This window comes from Procambarus clarkii, chromosome 58 (assembly GCF_040958095.1).
Source record: "Procambarus clarkii isolate CNS0578487 chromosome 58, FALCON_Pclarkii_2.0, whole genome shotgun sequence".
Lineage (NCBI taxonomy): Eukaryota > Metazoa > Arthropoda > Malacostraca > Decapoda > Cambaridae > Procambarus > Procambarus clarkii.
In genome coordinates, this window is record NC_091207.1 from 8,589,679 (window position 1) to 8,596,294 (window position 6,616).

Consider the following 6,616-nt stretch of genomic DNA (forward strand, 5'->3'; position numbering starts at 1 on the left):
AGGACCCCACCAGGGACCAGCAGGACCCCACCAGGGACCAACAACACCCCACCAGGGACCAACAACACCCCACCAGGGACCAACAACACCCCACCAGGGACCAACAACACCCCACCAGGGACCAACAACACCCACCCACCCCAGGACCAACAAGACCGCCCCCAGGACCAGCAGGACCCCACCAGGGACCAGCAGGACCCCACCAGGGACCAACAAGACCGCCCCCAGGACCAGCAGGACCCCACCAGGGACCAACAACACCCGACCAGGGACCAACAACACCCACCCACCCCAGGACCAACAAGACCGCCCCCAGGACCAGCAGGACCCCACCAGGGACCAGCAGGACCCCACCAGGGGCCAACAAGACCCACCCCAGGGGCCAGGAAGGAGCCAGTGACAGTTAGCAGCGGTGGAGGGACGCCGCCCCACCACAGTAAACAAAGTGGAGGAGGGAGAGGTGGGGCCGCCGCCGCCATCTTCCCAGGACTCACCAATACTGCAAGATGTCGGCGGCTGGTGGCCGCTGGGGTGGTGAGCGTCTCCTGCGGGACACACACACAGCACAAGATGACGGGTGGCCTCACTCTCACATGTCAACCTGTTGCTCCTGCTGGCCGCCTCTCACTCACCTCCCACTCACACCCAGTTGGGCTTTGAACTGTGCCTGCAGCGCCACGCGGCCCCGGCCCCCCCGCGCCCGCCGCCGGTACTACTGCCCCGCCACCCGCCACCACCCGCCGCTCTCCCTAGCCGCCACCCGCCACCACCCGCCGGTACTACTGCCCCGCCGCCAGCCACCACCCGCCGCTCTCCCTAGCCGCCACCCGCCGCCGGTACTACTGCCCCGCCACCCGCCACCACCCGCCGCTCTCCCTAGCCGCCACCAGCCGCCGGTACTACTGCCCCGCCACCCGCCACCACCCGCCGCTCTCCCTAGCCGCCACCCGCCGCCGGTACTACTGCCCCGCCACCCGCCACCACCCGCCGCTCTCCCTAGCCACCACCCGCCGGTACTACTGCCCCGCCACCCGCCACCACCCGCCGCTCTCCCTAGCCGCCACCCGCCGCCGGTACTACTGCCCCGCCACCCGCCACCCGCCGCCGCTCTCCCTAGCCGCCACCCGCCGCCGGTACTACTGCCCCGCCACCCGCCGCCGGCACTACTGCCCCGCCACCCGCCGCCGGCACTACTGCCCCGCCATCCGCCGCCAGCCGCCGCTCTCCCTACCCGCCGCCAGCCGCCGGTACTACTGCCCCGCCACCCGCCGCCGCTCTCCCTAGCCGCCATCAGCCGCCAGTACTACTACCAGCCGCCGGTACTGCTGCCCGCCACCCGCCGCCGCTCTCCCTAGCCGCCGTCAGCCGCCAGTACTACTACCAGCCACCGCTCTCCCTAGCCGCCACCAGCCGCCAGTACTACTGCCTCATGCCGCCCCAGCCACCAGTACTACTGCCACCCGCCGCCCCAGCCACCAGTACTACTGCCACCCGCCGCCCCAGCCGCCAGTACTACTGCCTCATGCCGCCCGGGCCACCAGTACTGCTGCCACCCGCCTCCCCAGCCCCCAGTACTACTGCCACCCGCCGCCCCAGCCACCAGTACTGCTCCCTCCCGCCGCCCCAGCCACCAGTACTACTGCCACCCGCCGCCCCAGCCACCAGTACTACTGCCACCCGCCGCCCCAGCCACCAGTACTACTGCCACCCGCCGCCCCAGCCACCAGTACTACTGCCACCCGCCGCCCCAGCCACCAGTACTGCTACCTCCCGCCGCCCCAGCCACCAGTACTGCTGCCTCCCGCCGCCCCAGCCACCAGTACTGCTGCCTCCCGCCGCCCCAGCCACCAGTACTACTGCCACCCGCCGCCCCAGCCACCAGTACTACTGCCTCCCGCCGCCCCAGCCACCAGTACTGCTGCCTCCCGCCGCCCCAGCCACCAGTACTCCTGCCACCCGCCGCCCCAGCCCCCAGTACTACTGCCACCCGCCGCCCCAGCCACCAGTACTACTGCCACCCGCCGCCCCAGCCACCAGTACTACTGCCTCCCGCCGCCCCAGCCACCAGTACTGCTGCCTCCCGCCGCCCCAGCCACCAGTACTGCTGCCTCCCGCCGCCCCAGCCACCAGTACTACTGCCACCCGCCGCCCCAGCCACCAGTACTACTGCCTCCCGCCGCCCCAGCCACCAGTACTGCTGCCTCCCGCCGCCCCAGCCACCAGTACTACTGCCACCCGCCGCCCCAGCCCCCAGTACTACTGCCACCCGCCGCCCCAGCCACCAGTACTACTGCCACCCACCGCCCCAGCCACCAGTACTGCTGCCTCCCGCCGCCCCAGCCACCAGTACTACTGCCACCCGCCGCCCCAGCCACCAGTACTGCTGCCACCCGCCGCCCCAGCCACCAATACTACTGCCACCCGCCGCCCCAGCCACCAGTACTGCTGCCTCCCGCCGCCCCAGCCACCAGTACTACTGCCACCCGCCGCCCCAGCCCCCAGTACTACTGCCTCCCGCCGCCCCAGCCACCAGTACTGCTGCCACCCGCCGCCCCAGCCACCAGTACTACTGCCACCCGCCGCCCCAGCCACCAGTACTACTGCCACCCGCCGCCCCAGCCACCAGTACTACTGCCTCCCGCCGCCCCAGCCACCAGTACTGCTGCCTCCCGCCGCCCCAGCCACCAGTACTGCTGCCACCCGCCGCCCCAGCCACCAGTACTGCTGCCACCCGCCGCCCCAGCCACAAGTACTACTGCCACCCGCCGCCCCAGCCACCAGTACTGCTGCCACCCGCCGCCCCAGCCACCAGTACTGCTGCCACCCGCCGCCCCAGCCACCAGTACTGCTGCCACCCGCCGCCCCAGCCGCCAGTACTACTGCCTGCCACCGCCCCAGCCACCAGTACTACTGCCACCCGCCGCCCCAGCCACCAGTACTACTGCCACCCGCCGCCCCAGCCACCAGTACTGCTGCCATCCGCCGCCCCAGCCACCAGTACTACTGCCACCCGCCGCCCCAGCCGCCAGTACTACTGCCACCCGCCGCCCCAGCCACCAGTGCTGCTGCCTCCCGCCGCCCCAGCCGCCAGTACTACTGCCACCCGCCGCCCCAGCCACCAGTACTACTGCCACCCGCCGCCCCAGCCACCAGTACTACTGCCACCCGCCGCCCCAGCCACCAGTACTACTGCCACCCGCCGCCCCAGCCACCAGTACTACTGCCTCCCGCCGCCCCAGCCACCAGTACTACTGCCACCCGCCGCCCCAGCCACCAGTACTACTGCCTCCCGCCGCCCCAGCCACCAGTACTACTGCCACCCGCCGCCCCAGCCACCAGTACTACTGCCACCCGCCGCCCCAGCCACCAGTACTACTGCCACCCGCCGCCCCAGCCACCAGTACTACTGCCTCCCGCCGCCCCAGCCACCAGTACTACTGCCACCCGCCGCCCCAGCCACCAGTACTACTGCCTCCCGCCGCCCCAGCCACCAGTACTGCTGCCTCCCGCCGTCCCAGCCACCAGTACTGCTGCCTCATGCCGCCCCAGCCACCAGTACTGCTGCCACCCGCCGCCCCAGCCGCCAGTACTACTGCCTCCCGCCTCCCCAGCCACCAGTACTACTGCCACCCGCCGCCCCAGCCACCAGTACTGCTGCCTCATGCCGCCCCAGCCACCAGTACTACTGCCACCCGCCGCCCCAGCCCCCAGTACTACTGCCACCCGCCGCCCCAGCCACCAGTACTACTGCCCCCCGCCGCCCCAGCCACCAGTACTACTGCCACCCGCCTCCCCAGCCACCAGTACTACTGCCACCCGCCGCCCCAGCCACCAGTACTGCTGCCTCCCGCCGCCCCAGCCACCAGTACTGCTGCCACCCGCCGTCCCAGCCACCAGTACTGCTGCCACCCGCCGCCCCAGCCACCAGTACTACTGCCACCCGCCGTCCCAGCCACAGTACTACTGCCACCCGCCGCCCCAGCCACCAGTACTGCTGCCTCCCGCCGCCCCAGCCACCAGTACTACTGCCACCCGCCGCCCCAGCCGCCAGTACTACTGCCTCCCGCCGTCCCAGCCACCAGTACTGCTGCCTCCCGCCGCCCCAGCCCCCAGTACTACTGCCACCCGCCGCCCCAGCCACCAGTACTGCTGCCTCCCGCCGCCCCAGCCACCAGTACTACTGCCACCCGCCGCCCCAGCCACCAGTACTGCTGCCACCCGCCGCCCCAGCCACCAGTACTACTGCCACCCGCCGCCCCAGCCCCCAGTACTGCTGCCTCCCGCCGCCCCAGCCGCCAGTACTACTGCCACCCACTGCCCCAGCCACCAGTACTATTGCCTCCCGCCGCCCCAGCCCCCAGTACTGCTGCCTCCCGCCGCCCCAGCCACCAGTACTGCTGCCTCCCGCCGCCCCAGCCACCAGTACTACTGCCACCCGCCGCCCCAGCCACCAGTACTACTGCCGCCCCAGCCACCAGTACTACTGCCGCCCCAGCCACCAGTACTACTGCCGCCCCAGCCACCAGTACTGCTGCCTCCCGCCGCCCCAGCCACCAGTACTACTGCCACCCGCCGCCCCAGCCACCAGTACTACTGCCACCCGCCGCCCCAGCCACCAGTACTACTGCCACCCGCCGCCCCAGCCACCAGTACTACTGCCTCCCGCCGCCCCAGCCCCCAGTACTGCTGCCTCCCGCCGCCCCAGCCACCAGTACTGCTGCCTCCCGCCGCCCCAGCCCCCAGTACTACTGCCACCCGCCGCCCCAGCCACCAGTACTGCTGCCTCCCGCCGCCCCAGCCACCAGTACTACTGCCACCCGCCGCCCCAGCCACCAGTACTACTGCCACCCGCCGCCCCAGCCACCAGTACTACTGCCACCCGCCGCCCCAGCCACCAGTACTACTGCCTCCTGCCGCCCCAGCCACCAGTACTACTGCCACCCGCCGCCCCAGCCACCAGTACTGCTGCCTCCCGCCGCCCCAGCCACCAGTACTGCTGCCACCCGCCGCCCCAGCCACCAGTACTACTGCCACCCGCCGCCCCAGCCACCAGTACTACTGCCTCCCGCCGCCCCAGCCACCAGTACTGCTGCCTCCCGCCGCCCCAGCCACCAGTACTGCTGCCTCCCGCCGCTCCAGCCACCAGTACTACTGCCACCCGCCGCCCCAGCCACCAGTACTACTGCCACCCACCGCCCCAGCCACCAGTACTGCTGCCACCCGCCGCCCCAGCCACCAGTACTGCTGCCACCCGCCGCCCCAGCTACCAGTACTGCTGCCACCCGCCGCCCCAGCCACCAGTACTGCTGCCTCCCGCCGCCCCAGCCACCAGTACTGCTGCCACCCGCCGCCCCAGCCACCAGTACTGCTGCCTCCCGCCGCCCCAGCCACCAGTACTACTGCCACCCGCCGCCCCAGCCACCAGTACTACTGCCGCCCCAGCCACCAGTACTACTGCCGCCCCAGCCACCAGTACTGCTGCCTCCCGCCGCCCCAGCCACCAGTACTACTGCCACCCGCCGCCCCAGCCACCAGTACTACTGCCACCCGCCGCCCCAGCCACCAGTACTACTGCCACCCGCCGCCCCAGCCACCAGTACTGCTGCCTCCTGCGCCCCAGCCACCAGTACTACTGCCACCCGCCGCCCCAGCCACCAGTACTGCTGCCTCCCGCCGCCCCAGCCCCCAGTACTACTGCCACCCGCCGCCCCAGCCGCCAGTACTACTGCCACCCGCCGCCCCAGCCACCAGTAATACTGCCACCCGCCGCCCCAGCCACCAGTACTACTGCCTCCCGCCGCACCAGCCCCCAGTACTACTGCCACCCGCCAGTTTGTCCCCAGATGTCGGTATTGTGGTAAGAAACATGACTGGCGAGAGTGTAGAGTCAACACTGAAAAAGATGAAAAAGTATTGCCATAATGTTGCAACTGTCAAGGCGTGCACAGTGCTGGTTCCTCTATGTCCCACGAAGCCTCATCTGAGAGACTCCAGCAGACCGGCTCCTTCAAGCAGGATAGATGTAGCCCCGAAGGAAGGCAAGATTGTGCAGCAGGAACAAGGATTAAACAGCGGAAAGCCAACGATAGGTCATTCAAACCTTTTGAATGACAAAAGTTTGGGAGAAAGGAGTGGCGACAGTTATTAATTAAGGCGAGCCTAGTAACGCAGCTGGAAAAAATGAACCCTTGCGGAGATAAGGTTCTTAATAATATAGTGAACTCGGAGGTTGGTACTCAAGTCTTGGAATAACTGAAAAAGCTAGACAAGAGGATTGAAGCATTAGAAAAGTTTGCTATGGAGGGTAGACGGGGTGAAGATGGTGGTGAAACGGGACGTGAAACGGGCTTAGAAGAAAGTAAGGAAGAACATGAAGAATCGATGATAGAGGATAGTCAGGAAAGTGAACTTTCTAGTAGTGTTAGCAGTGCTCAGCCTTCTGTAGTGACAAATGTTGTAACAAAAGTTAAAGTATAACGGCATACAGAATTAAAAAAATAGATATGAATAATATTACCTTTGATGTTAGTAGTAGTTGTGCAAGTGAGGAGAAGAACGCACAAATATTGGTGTTGGAACTGGCACTCCCTCCCGCCGCCGCCACTACTACCTTACC

At 68.4% G+C, this 6,616-nt stretch overlaps 1 protein-coding gene across 3 annotated transcripts in view; it reads right to left on the reverse strand.

The window, feature by feature from the left end:
• Positions 1–6,616, reverse strand: part of Galphai (G protein alpha i subunit) — a 264,680-nt gene that overhangs the window by 102,446 nt on the left and 155,618 nt on the right. Inside the window, exon 1 of one of the 3 annotated variants that reach the window (XM_069306518.1) lies at positions 495–687. The exons of 1 other annotated variant lie outside the window; for it this stretch is intronic. The gene's annotated coding sequence lies outside the window, so the exon portion shown is untranslated. Of the gene's footprint in view, positions 1–494; positions 688–6,616 lie in introns of those variants that run through there. One more of the 3 variants, XM_069306517.1, reaches the window with a different exon arrangement.